At 37.9% G+C, this 26,678-nt stretch overlaps 1 protein-coding gene and 1 pseudogene across 1 annotated transcript in view; one reads left to right on the top strand and one right to left on the bottom strand.

The window, feature by feature from the left end:
• Positions 1–26,678, top strand: part of UBE2E2 (ubiquitin conjugating enzyme E2 E2) — a 357,133-nt gene that overhangs the window by 322,927 nt on the left and 7,528 nt on the right. The gene's annotated exons all lie outside the window — the stretch shown is intronic.
• On the bottom strand, positions 23,874–24,362 carry LOC120368327 (transcription factor BTF3 pseudogene; annotated as a pseudogene).

The raw sequence follows: 26,678 nt of genomic DNA on the forward strand, positions 1-26,678 counted from the left end.
ATATCCAAAATTTACTTTTAAAAAAAAGAGCTCGTACAATTCAGTAGCAAGAAAAGATATAATCCTTTAGACCTTAATAGACCTTTTTTTTTTTTTTCCTGCGACAGAGTATGGCTCTGTTGCCCAGGCTGGAGTGCAGTGATGCGATCTCTGCTCACTGCAGCCTACATCTCCCATGTTCAAATGATTCTCCTGCCTCAGCCTCCTGAGTAGCTGGTACTACAAGCGCCCGCCACCATGCCCAGCTAATTTTTGTATTTTTAGTAGAGACAGGGTTTCACCATGTTGGCCAGTCTGGTCTCAAACTCCTGACCTCGAGTGATCCACCTACCTCATCCTCCCAAAGTGCTGGGGTTACAGGCATGAGCCAGCGTGCCTGTAATGATATTTATCCAAAGATAACATTAAAATGGCCAAAGTATATGAAAAGGTGCTCAACATCACTAATCACCAGAGAAATACAAGTCAAAACCACTATGAGCTATCACCTCACACCTGCAGGGAAACCTAGTATACTGTTGGTGGAAACATAGATTGGTGCAGCCCTGAAGGAAAACAGTATGGAAGTATGGAGGTTCCTAAAGAAATAAAAAATGGAATTTTCATATGACCCAGCAATTCCTCTGCTGGATATAAACCCAAAGGAAATGAAATACTACCTTATATAGATATCTGCACTCTCGTGCTCTTTACAACATTCTTCACGGTAGCCTAAATACGGAGAAAACCTAGGTGTCTATCAGTGAACAAGTAGATAAACTGTGCTGTATGTATACATACATGCATACAACACACACACACACTCACACACACACACTACAGAATGTTATTCAGCCTTTAAAAAGGAGATCCTGCCATTTGCTGAAACATGGATGGATGTTATGCTGAGTGAAATAAGCCAGGCACAAAAAACGATTGCATCTCATTTATATGTGGAATCATTCTTTTTAAAGGTCAACTAGAGATAGCAAATAAAACAGGGGTACCAAGGCTGTAGTGTGGGGAAGGAACTGGAAAGATGTAAGTTAAAGGATATGGAGTGACAAGTAGAAAGGTCTAATGTACAACATAAGGATTATAGTTAATAATAGTATCTTCAGGATCTTTTTCTAAATGAGTAGGTGATAGCTGTCTTGCATGAGGGGTGGGGAGGAAAATAGTTAACAGTACTAGATGACGGACATGTTAATTTGTTTCACTGTAGTAACCATTTTTCTCGGTGTTGTATGTTTTAACATGCTGTATACCTTAAGTATACAAAATGAAATTTAATTTTTAAAAAGAACTATACTCAACAACATAGGGCTACCTCAAAAGTAAACATGAAAATAAACATTAGAATCATTTATAGGGCATTGGTATTAAAAACCACCTTATTCTAGGTTTAAATTGAAAGCAGTGTTGTGGACATTTGTTAAGTTTGAGGTTAAAGAGTCCCCCTTAAAATATGTAATAAAAACTTATGGTTTAGAATTTTACTGGTTTTTGCCTCACATATAACTTTGCAATGCATAAATCGGGAATCCAGCATTTGTTCCTGCATACCAACAAAATTTATATTTTAAATTAACTCATTAAAATCATTTAAAATTATACTTAAAGCCAATGCTGACATTCCATGACCCTTAAACAGTGCACATGGAATTGGTATGTCCTGTAGAATTATTGCTTTCTTTACCTCTCTGTAACATACAGTAAGTCATCATTTAACGTTGGTAATAGGTTCTTATATTGAGACCAGTTTTACCATAGGCTAATTGATATAAACAATTGCTAAGTCCCTTCAGAATATTTTTCATCACAGAAACATCACCGAACTCCTGAAGGAAGACCTAAGCCACTCCTGATACTAAACATTAAAATAAATGTGAGCTATCCATACATTTAAGAAAGGCTAAATAAGAACAGTAAGATAATCATATATCCAGTTTTAGAGAAATCAGTGACAGTGCTTGTGTTGTTGGTGGGATAAATCAAAAAATAAATTTTGCAAAGCAAAAATTGTGAGAAGCACCACCTGCTACCACGCAGTTCAGATTCTAGCCAATATGACAGGCTCATTGAATGCTTTCATACTACATCATTTTCTGTTGTGCATTTTGTATGATTATTATAGACTAAGCACTTCTATTTTACAATCCTTTGTATTCATTCATTTATTCATTCATTCATTTTCCGACTGCTTATTACAGTTTAGGATCTCAGTCAGCCATATCTCATCCTGGCAGCTCATGGTACAAGATGAGAACCATTCCCATATTGTACCCTTGACAGGGCATCATTCCATTGTAGGACACACTCATGCAGACACATCCATGCTTCCTCACACTGAGACAGTTTAGATGTGCCAATTCACCTAAACACACCTGTGGGGTGTGGGAGGAAACTGGAGTACCCAGAGAAAATCCCCACTATTTGTGCAGTGAGAACTCTACACAAACAGTGGCTCTGTCAGGAATATTATTTTTTCTCATCAACCAACATTGAACAAAATGACATTATTGGAGACCCTACAGTGGTTAATGAATTGATGACATTCAGCTTCCTCATCGTTCACTTATTTTTTTTAAGTATAAGGCGCATAGCAGACTCATCTATAACTTTTTCCAAAGGTAATATCCCAATTCTTTATCAGCAAGTCACTCTGTCAGTGTATTTTTCTATTCTCTTGTCCACAAACCAGGCTTATATACTCTTCCTTGGAGTTTATGGAGATCTGACAAATCATATTAGAAAGTCAGCATAGCTTTTTGTCTGTCTTGGCATCAACACACTAGTTCAGTCTATGTGTCTAAAAGAAACATGTCAAAATGGCTGACTTACTGCATTTCTCATTGTTATTCTCTAAAGTGATATCCCTTGAAGGTCATATTATAGATTGTTTTATCAAAGGCATGTCAACAATAGTAACTGGGCAAGGATTGGTTCCACCTAATGAGATAAGTCCTCCAAAACCACTAATAGTTTGATGCCCTAACAAAACCTGGTGTCTAAATATTTCACCATGACTTCAAGCTAGTCTGAAACTTACCGTAATTGATCTGCACATTTCATTCTCAGTCCTGAAAAGTACATTGCTTAAGATATTTATTCTGTAAGTATATGGTGAAAGTACAGATAAATCCAAGTGTGCAAACAGTATTTCACTTTATTATTCCTCCTCTGTTCCTCCTCTACCCCTCTGTTTATACACCTGGGCAAACATATATGCAGACACATCTATATGTAGGTATGTGTATCTTTTCAGCTTGATGCCCAAGTCTAAGACTTACATAAAAGCAAGTCTGGCAAATGAGTTCATGTTATGTTGTTTGTATCATCCTGAAATCAGTCTCCAAGAAAAGGTTCAAAATACCAACTTATCAGCATATATTTTTCTAAAATAGACTCTCTTCATGATTAATCTATAGAATCTTATTTTTACTGTAACTTATAAATTAGAGGCGATTGGAAGGCATGACATATACCAACTTTTTAAATAAAGCATTGTTTCCTAGCATTGGTCAATGGGATATTGCCCATCCAGGATGAGGATATTAATGTGACTGTTTCAACTCTTCCCTTCACTGAAATCTGTTCATCTCAATGTTATTTATTGCCAGGCACAGTGGCATATGTCTGTAGTCCCAGCTACTTGGGAGGCTGAGGCAAGAGGATGCCTTGAGCACAGGAGCTCAAAGACCAGCCTGGGCAACATAGCAAAATCCCATTTCTTTTTTAAATTTTATTTATATTATTAACTGATCTGAGTGCTGAAAGCGAATTGTATAGACACCTTTATTCCCATAATTAGTTATTGTCATTCCTAAGAAATTCCAGTGAGGCTAGTCAGATCCATCAGATAAGTCACTGGAAAACTAAAGTCTCAACACAAGAGCAATATAATGATTTACTTATGGATACAGGCTGAACATACTGCAACTCCATGGACTTTAGTTTTGACAGATTAAAAATAACCAGCTAATGAAATTAAGCACTAAAGTTTTATTCTTAGTTTATCCCTAGAGAAATAATCACTCATTTTTATTTTGGCTTATAACTTGATTACAAATTGAGAGTTGACTTCTTTGTACCTTGTAAGAAATTCAAGTGCATTTGATTAAGCATTTAACATTACTCCTAGAGGCAGGCAATCTCAAAGAGTCATTGGGCATGGTAGGTATTAAACATCCTAGTTTTTCTGACCTGTAATCAACCTTAACCATGACTGTCATCTCCCCCACACACACTAGATTACCTGGAGGCCCTTCTGTGTCAGAAAGACTATACTAGAGACTTGAACTTCATACTAGTGAGAATTAGATTTAAATTACTAAGCTAATTTTCATTTCTGATTTTAATCAAAACTTAAATACTTGTCTCCAGAAATAAAAGGTAGTCATGTTCAACTAATACCAGCAGCCCTGTCTGTCCTGCCATGTGCAGCTTATCCTCCCTCCCCCACTTCCTTTCCTTTCTTTCTTTCTTTTTGTACAATGTTGAATTAAGATCACCAATATCTACTAATCACTCCAATAATAATTTTAAGTCTGGTTAAAATATTTAACATGAATTGGCACCACAGTGGCTTTGTATCATGCATTTTAGAAATAAGCACTTAAGTTAAATGCTGGTGTTGAATTCTTATGTTATATTTATAGGAATAGTTATCCAGTATTATTTTGATTTATTACTGATTTTTTAAAATAATGATCCTAGACTGGGTAATTTAAATATATAAAACTCTGTAAGTAAATACTGGACCTAATTTGCAAGTAAAAATATAGTTCATGCAAATAGTGGGTGTGCTCTTAGTGGCCAAGAGGCTGTTCAGTATCTGTCTCGAGATGCACCTCACCCTCTGTATCTGCTTATTAATATGGGGCTAGAAGTATTGTTTGGTGTGCTCAGCAAGTCATATTATTTTCTTTGATGTGTTTTCTCTTTGAAGCTTTTAACCTCTTTATCTGTATTGCATCCTTTAAAGAATTTAATGAATTTCAAATTGACCATTTAAGGATATAAGCAAGAATACTTATTAAAAGTAGCTATAAGTGAAATATTGGTAAATAAAAGGATCATTTATTCTATTAATATTATTTGCCACAAACAGTTACTGAGGTGTGTATTTTTCATAAGGCTGCATTTTTTTTTTCTAGACCTAAGACAGACAATATAGCATGTGTGAGAGCCAAAAATGTTCTCCCATGACCTCTGACATTATGGAGCAAAACTTACAGGTCTAGAGGTTTGATTTAACCTTGCAAAAAAAAGATAGATAGACAGATAGATAGATAGATAGATAGTTTTGTTTTGTTTGTTTGTTTTCCCATTCCTAAGAACATGTGTTTGTGTATTAAGAATGGTTATTTAGGCTGAGCGTGGTGGCTCACGCCTGTAATCCCAGCACTTTGGGAGGCCGAAGCGGGTGGATCACGAGGTCAAGAGATTGAGACCATCCTGGTCAACATGGTGAAACCCTGTCTCTACTAAAAATACAAAAATTAGCTGGGCATGGTGACTCACGCCTGTAGTCCCCAGCTACTGGGGAGGCTGAGGCAGGAGAATTGCTTGAACCCAGGAGGCGGAGGTTGCGGTGAGCCGAGATCGCACCATTGCACTCCAGCCTGGGTAACAAGAGCAAAACTCCGTCTCAAAAAAAAAAAAAGAATGGTTATTTAAGCAAGGAAAACATGATAGGTGCAGTTACAAATGATGCTTCATTTGCAAGTAAAAATATAATTGTTCTTGTAAATGTGAGTGCATTCTCATTTAGGAGGAGTAGGTCTATTCATTGCCTCTCCACACCCCCCACCGCAAAATAACAGCTCTAGGCATATACACAATCAATATGCAAAACTACACTACATATTTACATTGGAAACAAATGTAGGCAATAATAGAAAAATAGGTGGAGCCGGTTTAAGCATTCATTAAATCTCTCAGGACATGGGGTGAATTAAACATTATAAAAATAACTATTTTGAATTTAAATATGGCTGTGTAATTTAGTGCATGTTACCATGTTCAATTTTAACGCCCAAATCCAGTCTCCAAAAAAAACACTCCAAATGAGATCCTGCCTTAGGGAACCTGTGACTGCCCACCACCCAAGCATTTCTAAATTAGGGCCTCAGTATGTCTCATTTTATACAGAATTAAAAGGAAATTCCTTTGAATTTCCAAAAAGAATTCTGTGGTTTGACCAGTCTTAAATAAGGATGATGTTGAGTTAGGGTCCGGGTAGGTGGGATTCTGTCAGCACATCCACAGGGTAGAAAGCCCGGTCTTTTCCACCTGTTAATGGTCTGCATGATCGCAACCAAGAAGCCAAGTTTCTGCAACTCGTTTTCTTGTTTTTAATTATGTATCTTGGAGAAATAATTAAAGTGGTGTAATATGAATGTTGAAATGTAAGTTTAAAAATTAAAACATCAGTGGGGGTCACATTTCCATGAAGACTGACTGTCACAGCTACTTACCTGAGAAGTGATAATCAAAACAGGCACATGAGAAGGGGAAGGAAAAGGTGCAGTTACGTGCCAGACATTGTGCTAGGTGCCTTAGAGTGGCAGAGTGGATGGTGGCTTTCAGCTATGTAACTTGAAAAACCCAAAATTCTTCCTTGTCAAAACACACACATACACACACACACACACACACACACACACACACACACACGCTTTCGTTCCCATTATTTTGTGTCAGTTTCATTTATTTTTGCTAAATGTGACTTCTCTTTATGGTTCTCTTTGAAAATGTGCATCCCTCTGCAAAAGATGACACATTAGGTGACAATCACATTATGATGTGAATCAAGGTATATGAACATGTTAGGAAGGGGAAATAGATCCTGGAATTAACCAAATAGGTAGGGAGGAAGGGAGGCAACCAGATGCAAGCCGGATTTCCACTGCTTTACAAAGTTGCTGTGCAGTCATTTAGAGAGAGGTCCAACTCTAATTGTTACACTCTCGTGAAGAGTGAGAAACTTGGAGATTTCTTTTGTATGTCCTTATCCCAGAAATAGGCATGGCATTTTTTTTTTTTTTTTCCAGTGAAAGAGGATTGCAGCTGGGCTGGAAGTGTTAAGGTAAGAAAGGTCAACAGGTTACAGAGGCCAGTGCAACAGGGCTGTTAGAAGTAATCAAAGACCTACTTAGGGAAGCTGCAGGAAGCAGAGGGTTGTGATTTCTACCCTAGGGAGATTATAGGGGCCATCTGGATAAAGGGAAGTTTGCTCAACTCTGAAAAGGTATAAAATCCAGTTTAAAATGCTGTTAGGAAAATCCCACTATCAGCAGTTGGTCTTTTTCAATGTTTCCTGTCTCACAGGACAAGATGGTTCTGCCTAATAGTTTAGCATCATTTTAAAGGATTTAGTGTATTGGCGGATCATTTTGCTAAGTGCTTCTGCCACCTCTTTTCTTCCCTCCTGTTTGTGCTTTAAGGGGCCCCCTCATCATATCATTGCTTTCTATTCTTTCTGAGATTAGTCTCCCTAGGGAAGACTAGAATGACAATGGAGGCTAAATTGTTGTCCAGAGTTGTCATTCAGTTGTTGCTTATGAACTAAGATGGAAACCACCTCATATTAATGCATCGTTTTAATGTATAAGCCAACACCTCATATGTAGCATAAAGTTTTTTGCTGTGTATTTTCCTTTTTGAACAATGATTTTGTACTATTTTTAGTCCTATCTCAAATTAACATGTTTGCCTCTTTTGAAAACTCATATTTCTACCTGAAACATAAGAACTAAGGAGAAGAGGAAAGCATTAGAACAGTCCCTGCTGAAGACAATAGTATGATAAGAATATTGAAAAATACAACTTAATAGGCTAAAATGCTTTTGGGACATCAAGTTATTGGCCATAATGCATCTTTATGCATAGTGAGCCTTGCCATTGGGGATCTCGTGGGGAATAATGGTGATTAAAAGGTTTTTGAAGAGCAAAGTTGCATAACCAAGTTTGTATTAGAGACTGAAACTTGGTTCATCTGGGAGTGGACAGCCTGAAGAAAGACATTCCAGAAAGACATTAGTCCATTTGCATTGTTATAAAGCAATACCTGAGGCTGGGTAGTTTATAAAGAGTTTTATTTGGCTCACAGTTCTACAGGGTGTGCAAGAAGCGTAATGCCAGCACCTGCTTCTGGCGAGGGCCTGAGGAAGCTTCCAATTATGGCGGAAGACAAAGGCAAGTCACATGGTGAGAGAGGGAGCAAGAAACACAGTGAGAAGGTGCGACACTCTTTTTTTTTTAGATGGAGTCTTGCTTTGTCACCCATGCGGGAGTGCAGTGGCGCGATCTCAGCTCACTGCAACCTCTGCCTCCCAGGTTCAAATGATTCTTCTGTCTCATCCTCCTGAGAAGCTGGGATTACAGGCTGCCACCATGTCCGGCTAATTTTTGTATTTTTAGTAGAGACGGGGTTTCACCATGTTGGCCAGGCTGGTCCCGAACTCCTGACCTCATGATCCATCCACTCAGCCTCCCAAACTGCTGGGATTACAGGCGTGAGCCACCGTGCCCAGCCAGTGCCACACTATTTTAAACAACCAGACCTTATTACTGAGGAAAGGGCACCGAGCCATTGATGAGGGACCCACCCCCCTGACTCAACACCTGCCACTAGGCCCTAACTGCAACATTGAGGGTCATATTTCAACAGATTTGGAGGGGATGGATATCCAAACCATATCAAGAAAATATTTTGGTGGCCCAGGTAAGAGATGACAAAGGCTATGAAGAGAAAGAAAAGGGAAAAGGCCAAGAGATTTTTGGAAATCCAAATCCCCAGGACTTAGTTTCCTTATCACTGTGGCATTATCAGTAGTGACTGTGTCCATTCTCAAATAAACTTGACTGTGCCTGGTCTCTCACAAGTTTGCAGTCCAGTCTTGGTGAGGTAAAAAGATGTATTTCCAGTTAAGTTAATATTATTTAGTCATTTCATAGCATCCAGTGAGTTAACCCTTCCATCACTATAACAAGCCATTTTCCATTTTCTACTAGCAGAAAAACAGAAAACAAGGTTCACAATATGCTACCTGTGATACGTTAGGATTTGTTTGGATGTGATTTTTTATCTGTAACAGGGATACAGTAAGAGTTTCAATCCCAGAAATAGAACTGCCCACTTACTTGGCTGAGGCAGGGGTAGGGGAGAAGCAGTGTTCATGGACAGAATTTGTTCAGGTCATAAAACATGTTGCCTAAGGGGTTAAACAGCAGTATGTTCAAGTTCAGGCAAGATGTCAGTAAAACAGGAAACTACTGAATACAGACTAAATGTAAGAATCTTTATAAATTCTAAGAATTGAAACCTTCAGGGACTGAAAGAAAGTCATGGGGAAACTAGAAGACAAAGCAAAAGGTCATTTATAGGAAATGGATCATATTGTCTGCTTTAGATTCAAAGCCAAGATAGCTATATATTAAAGCCCAAAAAGTGACACCACACCTGCCAGACTGCTCACCACCCCAAGTCAGGGACCTAAAGAGTCAGTGATTCTATAGGTGTACATATCAGTTAGGCCCAAGGATGGAAATGAAGAAGGATGTCTAGTTCGAAGGAACCTGCCACTACCGACAAACTAAGTATTCTTGACCAATATGTTGAACTGTGCCTAAATCCGTGTATTAAACAAATACTTACAGCATGGTCATCTGTAGTGTCGCAGACATTTTGTTGGTTTTGTGATATAAGACTGAAAGGGACACTGCATCCCTCAAGGAGAGAGGGAAGTTGGCAGGCACAGAGCAGTAAGTTCCCTCCTTTTTAGAGAACCTTTAGCAGAAGATTCAGATAACATCCTCTCACAGGAGAGAACAAGGGCAAGACCTCAGCCCACACCTTCAGTGGACAGTCACTCTTCAGCACAGACAGCACCCATGTGACTCACCAGGCTCCGTTGACCACAGTTTTTCCATAGTCAAAGACAGGCAGAATGGTCTATAAACTGAAACCGTTGGGTTATTTGTATTTCTTGGCTCAAGTTCAGATTCCCACATGTGGTGGAGACTGCAAGCACATGTGACAATGTCTAGGGTGTGACTGCTGCATTCACACCCACTATCACAGCTGTCCCTTGTCCTACTGTAACCCACTGAAGAGGAAAATGAATAGAAAAGACTTTGGTGAGGGGAACTGATATATTTTACAGTAGTAGTTTCTAGTGGGTTTACTACATGTGAGGATTATGGAATAAAAATTTTTTTGAACAAAAGGTGTGCATTATAAACAAGTCTCATTATATTGTTACCGTCATTTTTTCTTCCATTGGGTTGAAGTAGAGGGAAGAGAGAATTAGGATAATCTTGTCTCTCATAGCCAGAAACCATCAGAAAAAATACTCCAATTAAGGAGAATTTATTTTCTCTGGTTGACAAGAACAAACACTTGTATATTTTATATACAGTTATATGTATATATACATACGTGTGTGTGTGTGTGTGTGTGTGTGTGTGTGTGTATAAAATACCTAAATACCTGGTTGGTATACACCAATGGAGAGTGAGCTATTCTTTAAAATCTGGCATCCACAGAAGGTAATAAGTATTGGTAAGGAAGTGGAGAATTGGAACCATTTCTACATTCTAGTGGGAATGTAAAATGGTGCATCTGCTTTGGTCAGCACTTTGGCAGTTCCTCACATGGCTGAACATAGAGTTGTTATAAGACCAAACAGTTCTTCCTCCTTGACATCACACTAATAATAAGGGAAAAAAAGACCAAGCAATTCTGCAACTAGATATATACCCAAGAGAAATGAAAACATATGTCCACGTAAAAAGTTACACACAAATGTTCCTTGCAACATTATTTAGAGTAGCCAAAAAATGAAAACAACCCCCATGTTCATCAGTTGACAAATGGATAAACATAACTGCTATATTCATACAATGGAAAATAATTTGATAGTAAAAAGGAATGAAGTGTTGATGCTACAACATGGGTGAACCTTGAGAACATGCCTTATAAAAGAAACCAGTCACAAAAGACTACATATTATGTATGATACCAATTAGGCAAAATTTTCAGATGAGGGAACTATCTAGATACCAAAGTAGATTGATGAGGAGATACCCAAACCTAGGGCTGGAGGATTTGGCACCGGGGAGTAACTGCTAATGGGTACAGGGTTTCTTTTTGGAGTGATAAAAATATTCTAAAGTGGATTGTGGTAAGGATTGGCCCAGTCTGTGAATATACTAAAAACCATTAAAGTATGCACTTTAATGGGTGTATTGTAGGGTATGTGAATTAGACCTCGGTAATGCTGTTTTTAAAAAGCTGCTTCCAGTATCTTGGCATCTTTACCTGTTTCCTCTACTACTTGCTCCAGCCAGAGCTTTTTGCAGTGGTATTTGGGAAAAGTAATGTGTGGACCTCTGGTGTCTTAAGTCCTCTACTGTAAGGACATTTTCTGAGATTTCATTAGAAATTATTGCTTAATTAAGCCTGGAATTGCAACCCAATAGCTTCTCAGTAGGAATGCACCATCTGTGCTGTTCTTTAGATGAGTATATTCTAACAGGACATATTATATTTCAAAGTGCACATTGATTTAATGTATGTAGCACTGCTATATAGACTTACAGGCTGAGTTTTTAAGTTTTTAAATATATTTTATCAGGTGTATACTTTATTGCTATTGTGTTTTTACTGTTTCGTGAGCAGTATTGACTCTAGGGGCATTAATTTGGAATGGTTTTAATTTTCTTCAGTCACTGCTGTAAGCCATGTTTTGTGGAATCTTGCTTTTCTGTCCCTCAACAATATCTAGCAGATCGTTTAGCACTCAGGTCACTTTATCATTATTAGAAGGTCAATCTGGTCCATTTTAAAATTCCCATCTTATACCTGATTTAAATCTAATATCCTCTTTCTACTCCATCAAAATGGGAGGAACATGGTCTGGTTCTCAGATACCTCCTGTTTCCCCCTAATCAAGCTCTAACTCCTTGGGGTTGAGGGATAGGTAATGTGGGAGAACAGTCTCCCTTTACCTAAATTCCCATGGTTGCCATCTTCCCTGCATCTTTGGCAAACACAGCCTTGCCATCCATGCCTTCTGGGTAACAGGTGTCAAAATGCTTCTTCACATTGGGTAACTGGGAGGGTTCACTGCCCAGTTCTCTGATGTTGAGGACCTAGCCTAGACTCCTTGTCCAACCCATCCCCTTTCCCAGTGGTGTGTATACTGGTAAATGTTTAACAAAGGCTGGGCAGGGGTGGTATGTGCATATGTACATAGCTAAATTTATTGTACATTTTACTGATGTAACGAATGTGTAGTATATAATTTACAAATAATAATATACAGTACTCTTAAATGTAAATTTCATTTAGCCAGCTGATTCTTCCAGAAATTCATTGATTTTGCTAAACTCTTTTATTTGTATTCATCCCATGATTGCACCTGACAAATGATTATATTTCTAACATTACTGTTGGATGATATTTTCACTTAAGAAATAAGACAAAGTGAAACAAAGCTGTCAGAGCTTGTTTTTAGTAATGTCATGAGCAGCTTCTTTGCTAAATCAAATGATAGTTTTCAAATACTGGCAGGATGTGTCCTCTACTTTTTATGCTGTTCACAGTGTGAGGACTCTAGAGATGATAGACTTTTAAATTTAATCTGCATTATTAGCATTTTCTTTACCCTTAAGTCTAGACAATCAACAAAACAATAAATGAAGTCCTGATTTTGTAGCGTTTTCACATTTCAGGCTACCAGCGTGACCCTTAATAAATACATAATTGGGACAAGATGCATGCTCGCACACTTTTTCCCACCATGCAGATAGACAATTTAAAAAAAGTAAAAGCATAAACAATAATAGTAAAATGATTAAGAGGTAATGAGTTTTTAAGTTTTTTTTACGTTTGTTCTTAATATTATAAATTTAATTATGCTTGTATAATTTTTTTAATAATGGCTGCATTTAAATTCTAAAAAATTAAAAATTGGCTGGTATACAGAGCACCACTGCCCCTCACACACAACATTCTTCTAAGAATCTCTTTGCTCTCAGGGTCCCCTCACCAGTCTCGCTCTGCCAGCCAGGCTGGAGTGCAGTGGCACGATCTTGGCTTACTGCAACCTCCATCCCCCCAGCCTCAAGAAATTCTCCTGCTTCAGCCTCCTGAGTATCTGGGATTACAGGCGTGGGCCATTACACCAGCTAATTTTTGTATTTTTAGTAGAAATGGGCTTTCACCATGTTAGTCAGGTTTGTCTCGAACTCCTGACCTCATGATCCGCTGCCACCTCGGTCTCTCAAAGTACTGGGATCACAGGCGTGAGCCACCGCACCCAGCCTGTTCTCCCCTCTTGATAGGACACTGACAAGATAACAGGATCATACAGACCACTTTTTTGCTGCTTCCTCTCTCTACTCAGCTAGTCCAGGAGCAGGTCAGCAGGTCAGTTGCCAAAGCAGCTCATATCTGATTTAAATTTTCAGACTGAGATAATATCCAAGAGTCTTTTTGAAGACACTCTCAGTCTTTACTAATGAATCTCTTGGTACCTTCCTCTAGTGGCTTCGAGAAAGGAAAGCCATCTTTCTGGAAGGGAGGGTGCGAAAATGCCTCCCCTGCCACACACCCTCCCAAGGTGCTAGCTCAGTATCCCACAAACCTTCTTTCTCTCCTTTTTCATGTTTTATGTTGGAGTCCTGGAGCTAGCAGAGCCAGTCCTGAGGGAGATATTAATGTCTCCTTAGAATTTGGGATAGTTAATACCTCTTTTAGCATCCTGGTTATTAATTCTGAAGCAGTAGCACATGTTGCTCGACTACGCAGTTTTATTTAGCATTCCCAGTTTTTGATCTAGTTTGATAAAGTCCATTATTTTATTTAGATTATGGAAATGATTGTTTTTCTCCCTTAATCACTGCAAGTCACACACTGTTAATGTCTCTTGAAGATGCTTAGTCTTTCTGGTTTGGGTTAGGTAGGCCTATAATTAGTAGCCAGGTTTTTCTACATTCCAAACTACAAAAACCCAACTTTGTCCTAATCACTTCATTTTAGACCCAGAGGAATTCCATATTTCTAAGTCTTGATAATGTTATATATGTATGTATAATTTTTATTTTTATTGTAGATTCAGGGGATGCACATGCAGGTTTGTTACAAAGGTATATTGCATGATGCTGAAGTTTGGAGTTCTGTTGATCATGTCACCCAGGTAGTGAACATAATACCGAGTAGGAAGTTTCTCAGCCCTTGCCCCCTTCCCGACTTGCACTCCGTTTAAAGTCCTTAGTCCCTTTTGTTCCCATTTTTACATCTGTGTGCGCCTAGGTTTAACTCCCACTTCTAAGTGAGAAAATACAGTATTTGGTTTTCTGTTTCTATGTGAATTCACTTAGGATAATGGCCTCTAGCTGCATCCATGTTGCTGCCAAGGATATGATTTTCTTCTTTTTATGGCTGCATACTATTCCATGGTGTATATATAGCACACACCTTTATCCATTCCACTGTTGATGGGCACCTAGGTTGATTTCATCCCTCTGCTTTTGTGAATAGTGCTGCAGTGGACACAGGAGTGCAGGTGTCTTTTTGATAGGACAATCTATTTTCCTTTGGATATTTACCCAGTAATGAGATTGCTGGGTCAAATGGTAGTTTTTTGTTTTGTTTTGTTTTGTTTTGATACATTATTTAGATGGACATGAGAGTCCTATATCCCTGGGGTGAAATTCTTTCATTGCTCCAAGTATTAATCTCATCAAGATTAGGGTTCTCCAAAAAAAAAAAAAAAAATTACAGAAGGAAAGGAATGAGGTAGGATGAGGACTTAATTTACTAGATATGAAACCCTGCTATAAAGCTATAGTGATAAAATCAGGAGTGAGTAAAGCAAAAGACAAATTAATCTATTGAAAGAATAACAAGTACAGAATCAGGTCCAGGTACACATAGGAAGCTGTTGTATGATAAAGCTAACATTTCACATAAAAGTTAATATAAATATAGGAGAAAGTAAATAAGGGAGGATATTTCTAAAATACTGGAATGAATATAGAGGGCCTTTATAAACATACGTCAAACCAGAAAATATTAAGGAAAGATTGACTGCTTTGACTACTTAATTTTTTAAAATTTACATTTGGCCAGAGATACCATAAACTAGGTTAAAGGACAAATGATATACTGAGAGAAAATACTTTTTCCTCACATAATAGATGATCCGTGTTATCCTTAGAAGTGCACTAAATTTATTTTGGCTGAGTACTAAACAGCCAGTGTTAAAATCATTGAACAGCCTAAGGCAAAGCTGAATGTTCCCATCATAAAGTGGCTTTCTGAGATATGTGAATAAATAAGAAAATTTATTTTCAAGAACTTAGTATCATATTGAAGTATCAGTATGTTTCTAAGGTTTGTCATTATGATGTACCAATATCATTTCTCAGTACTGCTAGCTGCTAGGTGGTTTCTCCACATTTGGAATACCTAAATAGGTGCTGTTATCACCTGATTAAAGCATGGGTTTTGTGGGTTATGTTTGCCAATAAGAGTTACTATTCATGGGGATTTTGCTATTAGGTTAATAAGCTTTCCTTTTTCTTGAATAGTAACAAAAGGTCAAGTCTTCTCAACTCCTACACTTAATAACTTAGCAGATGATGACACACTGTCATTGAAGCAATTTCACAAACTAAAGCTGTGTGCAATGCTTAAACAAAATGCTTTGACTGCATAAAGAAGATGTGGTACGTATATACAATGCAGAACTATTCAACCGTAAAAAGGAATGGGATCCTATGATTTGAATGGAATGGGATTCTATGATTTGCAACAACACGGATGAACTGGAGGTCCTTATGTTAAGCAAAATAAGCCAGAGAAAGACAAGCTTCACATGTTCTCACTTACTTGTAAGAGCTAAAAATTAAAATCATTGAACTCATGAAGATAGAGAGTAGAAGAATGGTTACCAGAGGCTGGGAAGGGTCATTGGTGACAGCGGGTGGGGAGGGGGGCAGTGAGCACAGCAAATGGGTGCAATTAGAAAGAATGGGTAATAAGACCTAGTATTTGCTAACAAAACAAGGTGACTATAGTCATATATAATTTAATTGTACATTTAAAAATAACTAAAAGAGTGTAACTGGATTGTCTGTAAAACAAAGGGTACATGCTGGAGGGAATGATTACCCCATTTGTCATTATGTGATTGTTATGTGTTGCATACCCATACCTGTATCAGAGTATCTCATGTACCCCATCAATATATACACCTACTATGTACCCACAAAAATTAAAAATTAAAATTTCTGTAAAGAAAGCACTTTGTAGGCTGGACTCAGTGACACACACCTATCGCGCCAGCTAATTAGAAGCCTGAGGCTAAAAGGATTGCTTGAGCCCAGGAGTTGGAGGCTGTAGAACACCGTAATCATGCCTGTGAACAGGCACTGGGCTCCATCCTTGATATGACCAGACCTTGTCCCTAGAGAAAGAAAGCACTTTCTCAGTATTTAAGAAGCAGACTTTTTTTATTTTTTATTTTTTATTTTATTTATTTTATTTTTTATTTCATTTCATTTATTTTAAGAAGCATGACTTTTTATTTCTAATACTTTTGCATTCACACAATCACCAGACGTGCTGCACTTTACGACAGCAGCTGTTGCTTGTTACCAAGTCATTCTCTCTTGGTACAGGTTAAATGTCCCTAATCTGGAAACTGAAATGCTGTGAAATCTGAAACTTTTTGAGCACCTACATGAATCTTAGAGAAAATGCTCACTGGAGCATTTCAGATTTTGGATTTTCAGATTGGGGAACTCAGCCTGTATTAGGACCTACAGTGGATAATATTAAAACCATGTTTGTGCCAGCAGTCTTTTAGCATGTGATGACTGCTCTTCTGTCTCATTTTGGACATTTGTATGAATGCATGTGTAGACCATGCCAGATCTTTCCTTCGTATATTATATAGTTTGTCTTTGGCTAAAAGAGATCTTTTAGTCCCAAATTATATTCAAAATGCTTACCAATATTTAAAAATCAGTATTCAGATATTAACAGTAAGTCCAAGTGATGATGTTATGCTTACTATATATGATAGTAACCTATATGATCTTTGATCTCCACAATTTCAGTAAACCTGGAAATGACACTGAATGAGGCATTTGGCTATTCAGTCTTCCAACGGCTAAGTCAGATTTTGACTAAGTAGTGAAGCCAAAGCTTAATTATAGTGTGTTTTCATTCCTTCATATTAGAAAAAAAATGGATAAAGGCATGAACAAACTACTCACAGAAGAAATACAAATGGTGAACAAACATAAAAAAATGTTAAACCTTATTAGGTTTGTAGACATCAAGTTAAATGCAGGTACAGCAATGACAAATTATTTTTCTGTTAGTTTGGCAACCAAAAAAAAGTATAAACTGATAATGAGTTGGTGAGAATGTCCAGAAAGAGTAAATTGTACATACTTTTATTGAAGGGCAGTTTGGCAGCATTTACTGAACATTTGAAATGTGTATACTAGTTCAGCACCATCCCTTAGAGGAATCTACCCTCCAGAAGTATTCAAACATGTTACAAGATTTATAGAAGACTCCAATATAGTTCTAATAGCAAAAAATCAAAATCTAAATGTGATCATAAGAGGAATGGAAAAGTAAATGCTGACTCACTGTGCAAAGGAATACCTTATAGTTACTGAAATTAATGTGCTAGGTCAATATGTACTATCTCAGAAACATAACCACAGTATATTGTTACAGAAGAAAATGCGAGTTCCAGAATGTCTTTGTGATTTCTATTTAAATAAATAAAATACGGAAGGATAAGAGGCAAACCATTAACTGCCTCAAAGTGGAAGGGGGTATTAGGTTGAAGAGAAGATAGTATTTTTTTTTACTTCATACATACTTCTTTATTATTTGAATTTATTATAATGCACATCTGTTGTGTTTAATTTTATAAAATATTTAAATAAAACTAGGCTAGACCAAATCATGGAATAAAAGTATTATGAAAGAAACAAAAATTAATTATTTCTCTCTTTGTAAGTCCAACACACGGAAAGCCTCCAGTAACTTGGGGAGCTAAAAGAATAATGTTAATCAAAGATATAATGGAACAGCTGAAGGACAGTGGATCATAGCCTTGAAGAATCCAACAAATGGCAAAGTGCAGACTTCAAATTCCAATAATAAAATGATTGTGTTTAAAAAAAAAAAAAAACTGATTAAAGTGAAAGAATGCTGTCAAAATCACTGCCATGTCTCTATCTCTGACTTGCCAATAACCCTTGAGTAGAGAGAGGACAAACATCTATGATGAAATCTACTTATGCTAGTACTTCAAAGGAATACCTGCCTTATAGCATGACTGTGCTATTTATGGCTGTTATTGTGTGTATATACCTTATTTACTTATACAGTACTCTTCTAATCATCCATTCATGCAGTAAACGTACAGGGTAAGGTTAAGAGGCATACAGAGATGACAGACAGTCCTTTGAGGGGAGAAATTTGTTTAGCCCTGGTTCTCCAGTACCTGGAACTTAGTAGGGGCTTAGTAAACATTTGTTGAATGAATGCATGTGCTCTCATCCAGTGAGAAAACAGATAAGCAGACAACTAAAAGGCAATACAGGTACACCTCATTTGACTGTGCTTTTGTGTTTCATATATACTGGTTTTTTGTTGTTGTTTTGTGGGTTTTTTTTTTTTTACAAATTGAAGGTTTGTAGCAAACCCGTGTCTGTCAGCCCCATTTTTCCAACAGCTTGTGCTCTTTTGTGTCTCTGTGTCACATTTTGGTAATTCTCACAGTATTTCAAACTTTATTATTATATCTTTTAGGGTGTCCTGTGATCAGTGATCTTTGATGTTACAATTGTAAATGATTTGTAATGGCCTATAAGTATTCAAGTGAAAGGAAGAGTCACATGTCTCTCACTTTAAATTGAAAGCTACAGCTGATTAAGCTTATTGAGGAAAGCATGTCAAAAGCCAAAATAGGCCAAAAGTTAGGCCTCTTATGTCAAACGTAGCCAGTTGTGAATGCAAAGGAAAAGTTATTAAAGGAAATACAAATACTACTTTGTTGAACACAGGAATGATTTAAAAAAAAAAAAAAAAAAAAGCGACACAGCCTTACTGCTGATAAGGATTTAGTGGTCTGGGTAGACAATCAAACCAGCTACAGCACTATCTTAAGCCAAAGCCTAATCCAGTGTAAAGTCCTAACTCCCTGCAGTCCTATGAAGGCTGAGAGGTGAGGAAGCTGCAGAAGAAAAGTTGGAAGCTAGCAGAGGTAGGCTCATAGGTTTAAAAAAAGAAGCCATCTTCCTAACATAAAATTGCAAGGTTGAGTAGTGACCAAGGAACAAGTCAGATGTAAGATGTAGCAGCAAATGCTGATATAAAAGGTATAGCAAGTTGTCCAGAAGATCTAGCTAAGATCATTGATGAAGGTGGCTGTGTTAAACAGATTTTCAACATAGGTGAAACAACCTTCTGTTGAAAGAAGATACCAATCTAGGACTTTCATAGCCAGAGAGAAATTAATGTCTGGCTTCACAGCATCAAAGAACAGGCCAGCTCTCTTGGTGGGGGACTAATGCAGCTGGTGACTTCAGGTTGAAGCCAGTGCCCATCTGCCGTTCCAAAAATCCTAGGACCCTTAAAAACTATGCTGTGTCTGGCCAGGCTCAGTGGCTCACACCTGTAATCCTAGCACTTTGGGAGGCTGAGGCAGGCAGATCACTTGAGGTCAGGAGTTCAAGACCAGCCTGCCCAACATAGTGAAACCTTGTCTCTACTAAAAATATCAAAAGTTAGCTGGGCATAGTGGCAGGCGCCTGTAATCCCAGCTACTCAGGAGGCTGAGACAGGAGAATCGTTTAAACCTGGGAGGCGGAGGTTGCAGTGAGCTGAGATCACTCCATTGCACTCCAGCCTGGGCAACAAGAGCAAAACTCCATCTCAGGAAAAAAAAAAAAACAAAAAAACTATGCTGTGTCTACTTTGTCTACTCTGCCTGTGCTCTGTGAGTGGAAGAAGAAAGCCTGGATGACAGCACAGCACATCTTTTTATAGTATGATGTACTGAATATTTTAAGCCCACTGTTGAGACCTACCACTCAGAAAAAAAAGATTCTTTTTAAAATACTAGTGCTCAAAGATCTAATATCCAGAGTCTATAAGGAACTTAAACTAATTTACAAGAAAAAAAAAAACCATTAAAAAGTGAGCAAAGGACATGAACAGACACTTCTCAGAAGAAAACATACATGTGGCCAATAAAAATAGGAAAAAAAGCTCAATGTCACTCATTAGAGAAATGCAAATCAAAACCACAGTGAGATATCATGTCATGCCAGTCAGAATGGCTATTATTAACAAGTCAAAAAACAACAAATGTTGGCAAGGTTCCAGAAAAAAAGGAATGCTTTTACACACATATGTTCATTGCAGCACTATTCACAATAGGAAAGACATGGAATCAATCTAAATGCCCATCAATTATAGACTGGATAAAGAAAATGTGGTACATATACACCATAGAATACTACGCAGCCATGAAAAGGAACAAGATCATGTCCTTTGCAAGGACATGTATGGAGTTGGAAGCCATTATCATCAGCAAAGTAACACAGAAACAAAAAACCAAACACCACATGTTCTCATAAATGGAAGCTTAATGATGAGAACACATGGAAACATGGTTCTCATCATTAAGATGAGAACAACACACACTGGGGCCTGTCAGAGGGAACAGGGAGGGGAGGGAGAACATCAGAAAGAATAGGTAATGGATGCTGGGATTAATACCTAGGTGATGGGATGATCTGTGCAGCAAACCACCATGGCACACATGTACCTGTGTAACAAGCATGCACATTCTGCACATGTACCCCTGAACTTAAAAGTTAAAGGAAACAAATTTTTTAATGCTACTACTGATTGATAATGCACCTGGTCACCCAAGAGCTCTGATAGAAATCTATAAAGAGTTGAATGTTGTTTTCATCCCTGCTAACACAGCATCCATTCTGAAGCCCGTGGATCAAGGATTAAGACCCTTTCAAGTCTTATTATTTAAGAAAACTAAAAGTCTGGGTGTGGTGACTCATACCTGTAATCCCAGTGCTTTGGGAGGCTAGGTGGAAGGATCACTTAAGGCCAGGAGATTGAGGCCAGCCTGGGCAATATAGCAAGACCTTGTCTCTACAACAACAAAAATTTAAAAATCCTTGCAAAGGACATAACCTTGTTCCTTTTTATGGCTGCGTAGTATTCTATGGTGTATATGTACCACATTTTCTTTATCCAGTCTATAATTGATGGGCATTTAGATTGATTCCATGTCTTTGCTATTGTGAATAGTGCTGCTAATGGTTTGTGTCTACAGTCCTAACTACTTCAAGGCTGATGCAGGAGGATGACTTGAGCCCAGGAGCTTGAAGTCACAGTGAACCACAATCATGCCGCTGCAGTCCAGCCTGAGCAGCAGAGCAAGACCTTGTCTCTTTAAAAAATAAAAATAAAAATAAATTTAAAAAAAGGAAAAAACAAGAAGAAAGAAAGAAAAGAATACTATTTCATAAGGCTGTAGTTTCCGTAGATGGTGATTCTCTGATGGATCTGGCCAAGGTAAATTGGAAACCTTATAAAGGATTCACCATTCTAGATGCCATTAAGAGCATTTATGATTTATGGGAGAAGGTTAAAATATCCACATTAACCAAAGTTTTGAACAAGTTGATACCAATTGTTGTGGACGATTTTAGGGTTTCACAAATTTTATTGGAGGAAATAACTGCAGATGTAATAGAAATAGCAAGAGAACAAGAATTAGAGTCGAACCTGTAAATGTGATGGAACTGCTGTAATCTCATGATCAGACTTGAACAGATGAAGAGTTGCTTATTATGGATGAGCAAAGAAAGTGGTTTCTTAAGATGAAATCTACTAGCGAAGATTCTTTGAACATTGAAATGACAACAAAGGCTTTAGAATGTTACATGTAAATTTAGCTGATAAAGCAGTGGTGGGATTTAAGAGGATTGATTCCAATTTTGACAGAAGTTCAAAATCAAACAGCAACATCACATGCACAGAGAAATCTTTCTTGAAAGGGAGAGTCAATCATTGTGGCAAACTTTATTGTTCTCTTATTGTAAGAAATTGCCATAGCCACCCCAGCTTTCAGTAAACTGATCAGTCAGCAGCCATCCACATTGAGGCAAGACCCTCCATCAGTGAAAGCTTATGATTTGCTGAAGGTTCAGATGATTGTTAGCATTTTTCAGCAATGTTTTTAAGGTATGTACTTTTTTTTCTTTTTTTTTAATGGTACTTTAGGTTCTGGGGTACATGTGCAGATCATGTAGAGTTGTTGCATAGGTACGTATATAACAAGGTGGTTTGCTTGTTTGTAGAGGGAATGGTTTGCCTCCATTTCATATGTTTCTTGGCCATATGTCTTCTTTTGAGAAGTGTCTGTTCATATCCTTGGCCCACTTTTGAATGGGTTTGTTTTTTTCTTGTAAATCTGTTTTAGTTCTTTGTAGATTCTAGATATTAGCCCTTTGTCAGATATGTACTTTTTTAAGGCATGATGCTATTGCATACATAATAGACTACAGTATAGTGTAAACATGCACTGGGAAACCAAAACAATATGTGTGATTTACTTTATGGTGACATCACTTTATCGTGGCAGTCTGTAACCAGACCTGTAATATTTCCGAGGTATGCCTGTATATGTAGTACAATGATAGAGATATGAACAGGCAGATCATAGATGGGAGGCATAAGACTGCTAGGAAGCCCCTGGAAGACATCCTCAAGGAGGCTATGCTTGAACTAAATGTTGAGAAGTGAGTAGAAGCCTGCCAGGTGAAAAAGTAGAAAAAGTTATCCCAGGTAGAGGAACCAACATAAACAAAGGTACATAGTAATGAAAAAGCAGGGCTTATTTTTTTATTGCATATTTTAGTAGCTTGTTTCAGGTAATCAGATGTCCCAGAAAGTACCCCAAATTTTAAAAATATTTTAGTTTAAGTTTTAAAAATTCTTATGGTAATGTCATGTAACTTCCTGTCTAATGTCAGATCTGATCATATTAAACATTTTGCAAGGGTGCCATATGACAAAGGGCTTTTATTTCAGGTAAATGGTGAAATTTTTGGTCCTTTATTATTTTTTAAATTTTTTATTTATTTATTTTTGAGGTAGGGTCTCACTCTGACACCCAGGCTGGAGTGCAGTGGCATAACCATAGCTCCCCTCAATCTTGAACTCCTGGTCTCAAGGGATCCTCCAGAGTAGCTGGGACAGTAGGTATGTACCACCACACCCAGCTAATTTTTTAAACTTTATGTGGAGGCAGGGTCTTGCCATATTGACCAGGTTAGTCTCAAACCCCTGCCGTCTATGAGCAGGACTTATTTAATGACTTAAAACTTTTAAGTCATTTATTACGGTTAAAGCATGACGTGAGGAGGTTAGAAAGATAAAGTCTGTATCACAGAAGACCTTGGGAGCCATGCTGACTTTGGATTTTGTCTGAAGAAAATGTCTTTACGAAGACAATTAGATTTATATTCTTTTTTTTTTTTTTTTTTTTTTTTACTAGGCAAAGAACTTTATTAACCTTGGTTTCAAACTTGATTCCCAGGCTTCTTCGGCTTAATTAGCTGCAAAGAATGAATTGTGTATAAGCAAAAAACTGAAAAGAGCTGCAGTGTCCAAGGGGCTTGGGCTTAAAAATATTAGAGATCTAGATTTTATCAGATCCATAAACAAAAATTTCTTAAAAAGCAGTCATAATATAAAATAGCAGCTCCCAGTAACTTCTTCAAGTTTTATCTTCAGAAGTTGACTCAATTCAGTTTGCCTCATTCTTGGAAGCCTCATCAAAATTCTCCACAAGATCTGGAACTTCATCCTCCTCCTCCTCTCCAGGAGCAAGTGGTGCTTTTCCATCCACGGATTGTTTGGGCAGAGCCTCAGCCAGTCTCCTGAAACTAGTCAGACTGTCTACCCCAAGCTGGTTTAGGATGCTGGGTAGCATTTCTGTCAGCTGCTTTGTCTCAGCATGGCCTGTAATGGTGAAAGTGTTTGCTGCCAGAGATGCCTGAACTTTAGGGTTGTTAAAGTGGATCACTGTTCCTTGGTTTGTAAACATATTCGCCTCTTCAATACCAGAGATATTGTTTACCCCTAACTTCTTTAAGGAGAACTGAAGTTTTTTATCATCTGCTGTGGCTGTTCTATGAACCACCTTCTTCTTTCTGCGAACAGTTCCTTTCCCACCAATGCGCACTTGTGCCTGCAGTTTGGCGAGTTTTTCCTGGTTCATGATTGTTTCTTTCATCTTGTCGGAGCGGATAAGGGGTCGCGCGGGGGACTAGGGTTGGTGCTCAAGGGGTCTCGGGTGGACCAGCTGAGATTAGGCACACACACGCGGGGACGCAAGATGGCAGCTCAGATTTATATTCTTAAAAGATGCACACAAATACTTATTTGTCTTCAATTTGTATATGCTTTTCAAAGATAAATTTATTTAATTATCATAACATACTATGGAACAGATACCATTATTGTCCCTATTTTGCAGTTGAGGAAACTGAGGCACATAGGGGTTAAGTAATTTGCACAAGGTGACCTGACTCAGTGGTGGAACTGAGGTATAAACCCAGACATTCTGGATCATGCCCATGCCCTTTTCCACAATGCTATACTATTTTTGTTTGTGTTTCTTCAAGATGTGTATGTTTTCTTATGAAAGGGAAATAAAAAAAAATTTTTCACGTAATTTCTTCCATACCACCTACCAACCAGTCAAGATGGAATGTTCTTTGGTCTTGCAAAGAGAGTCAGCAGCAGTTCAGCAGTCTGCCATTTTCTCCATTTCCTCGGGATTCACTTTCCTCTTACCACGTAGCTGCTGCTTTTCCATTTTAGCCTGGAATTTTTTTTTTATTTTTTTTTTTTGAGACAGAGTTTCACTCTTGTTACCCAGGCTGGAGTGCAATGGCACGATCTCGGCTCACCGCAACCTCCGCCTCCTAGGTTCAGGCAATTCTCCTGCCTCAGCCTCCTGAGTAGCTGGGATTACAGGCACACGCCACCATGCCCAGCTTTAGCCTGGATTTTTAATTTTAGTTTCAGGTGTACATGTGCAAATTTGTTATATAGGTCAGTTGCATGTCACAGGGGTTTGGTGTACAGTTTGTTTTGTCACCTAGGTAATAAGCATAGGTAGTTTTTCTATCCTCACCCTTCTCCCACCCTCCATCCTCAAGTAGGCCCCAGTGTCTGTTGTTTGCTTCTTTGTGTCTATAGGTACTGAACGTTTAGCTCCCACTTATGAGTGAGAACATGCAGTATTTTATTTTCTCTTCCTTTGTTTGCTTAAGATGATGGCCTCCAGCTCTATCCATGTTGCTGCAAAGGACGTGATCTCATTCTTTTTTATGACCGCGTAGCATTCTTTTGTGTATATGTACCACAGCTTTTTATTTATCTAATCTACCATTGATGGGCATTTAGGTTGATTCCACATCTTTGGTATTGTGAATAGGGCTACGAATGAACATACACATACATGTTTCTTTGTGGTAGAAAGGTTATATTCCTTCAGGTGTATACCATTGCTGGGTTAAATGGTAATTCTGCTTTGAGTTCTTTGAGAAGTCACCACCTGCTCTCCACAGTGATTTGTGGAAATGCTTTACGTTCCCACCAGCGGTGTATAAGCGTTCCCTCTTTTTCATAACCTTTCCAGCCTCTCTTATGTTTTGACATTTTAATAATGGTCATTCTGACTGGTGTCATGATGATATATCTCATTTTGATTTTGATTTGCATTTCTTTAATTATCAGTGGTCATTTTTTCATATGCTTGTTTGGCCACATATATGTCTTCTTTTGAGAAATGTCTGTTTGTGTCCTTTGCCCACCTTCTAATGGTGTTGGTTTTTTGCTTGTAAATTTGTTTAAGTTCCATATACACTCTGGATATTAGAACTTTGTCAGATGCATAGTTGGCAGATATTTTCTCCTATTCTGTAGAGTTTCTATTTATTCTCTTGATAGTTTGTGTGCGTATTTTGCTTGTTTGGTTGGTTTTTTGCTGTGCAGACTCTTTCATTTAATTAGGTCCCATTTGTTAATTTTCGGTTTTGTCACAGTTGCTTTTGGAGTCTTCATCATGGAATTTTTGCCTGCGTCTGTGTCCAGAATGGTATTTCCCTAGTTGTCCTCCAGGGTGTTTATAATTTTAGGTTTTGCATTTAAGTCTTTAATCTATCTTGGTTGATTTTTGTATGTGATGTAAGGAAGGGGTCCAATTTCAGTCTTCTGTATATTAGCCCAGCACCATTTATTGAATAGGGAGTCTTTTCCCCATTGCTTATTTTTGTCCACTTTGTCAAAGATCAGATGGTCATCAATCTGTGACATTATTTCTGGGCTCTAATTTGTTCCACTGGTCTATGTGTCTGTTTTTGTATGAGCATCATGCTGTTTTGGTTACTATAGCTTTGTAGTATGCTTCGAAGTCAGGTCATCTGACACATCTAACTTTATTCTTTTTACTTAGTATTGCTTTGGCTATTCAGGCTGTTTTTGGTTCCAAATGAATCTTAAAATAGTTTTTTCTAATTCTGTGAAGAATGTCGTTGATAGT

Source organism: Saimiri boliviensis, chromosome 9 (assembly GCF_048565385.1).
Source record: "Saimiri boliviensis isolate mSaiBol1 chromosome 9, mSaiBol1.pri, whole genome shotgun sequence".
NCBI lineage: Eukaryota > Metazoa > Chordata > Mammalia > Primates > Cebidae > Saimiri > Saimiri boliviensis.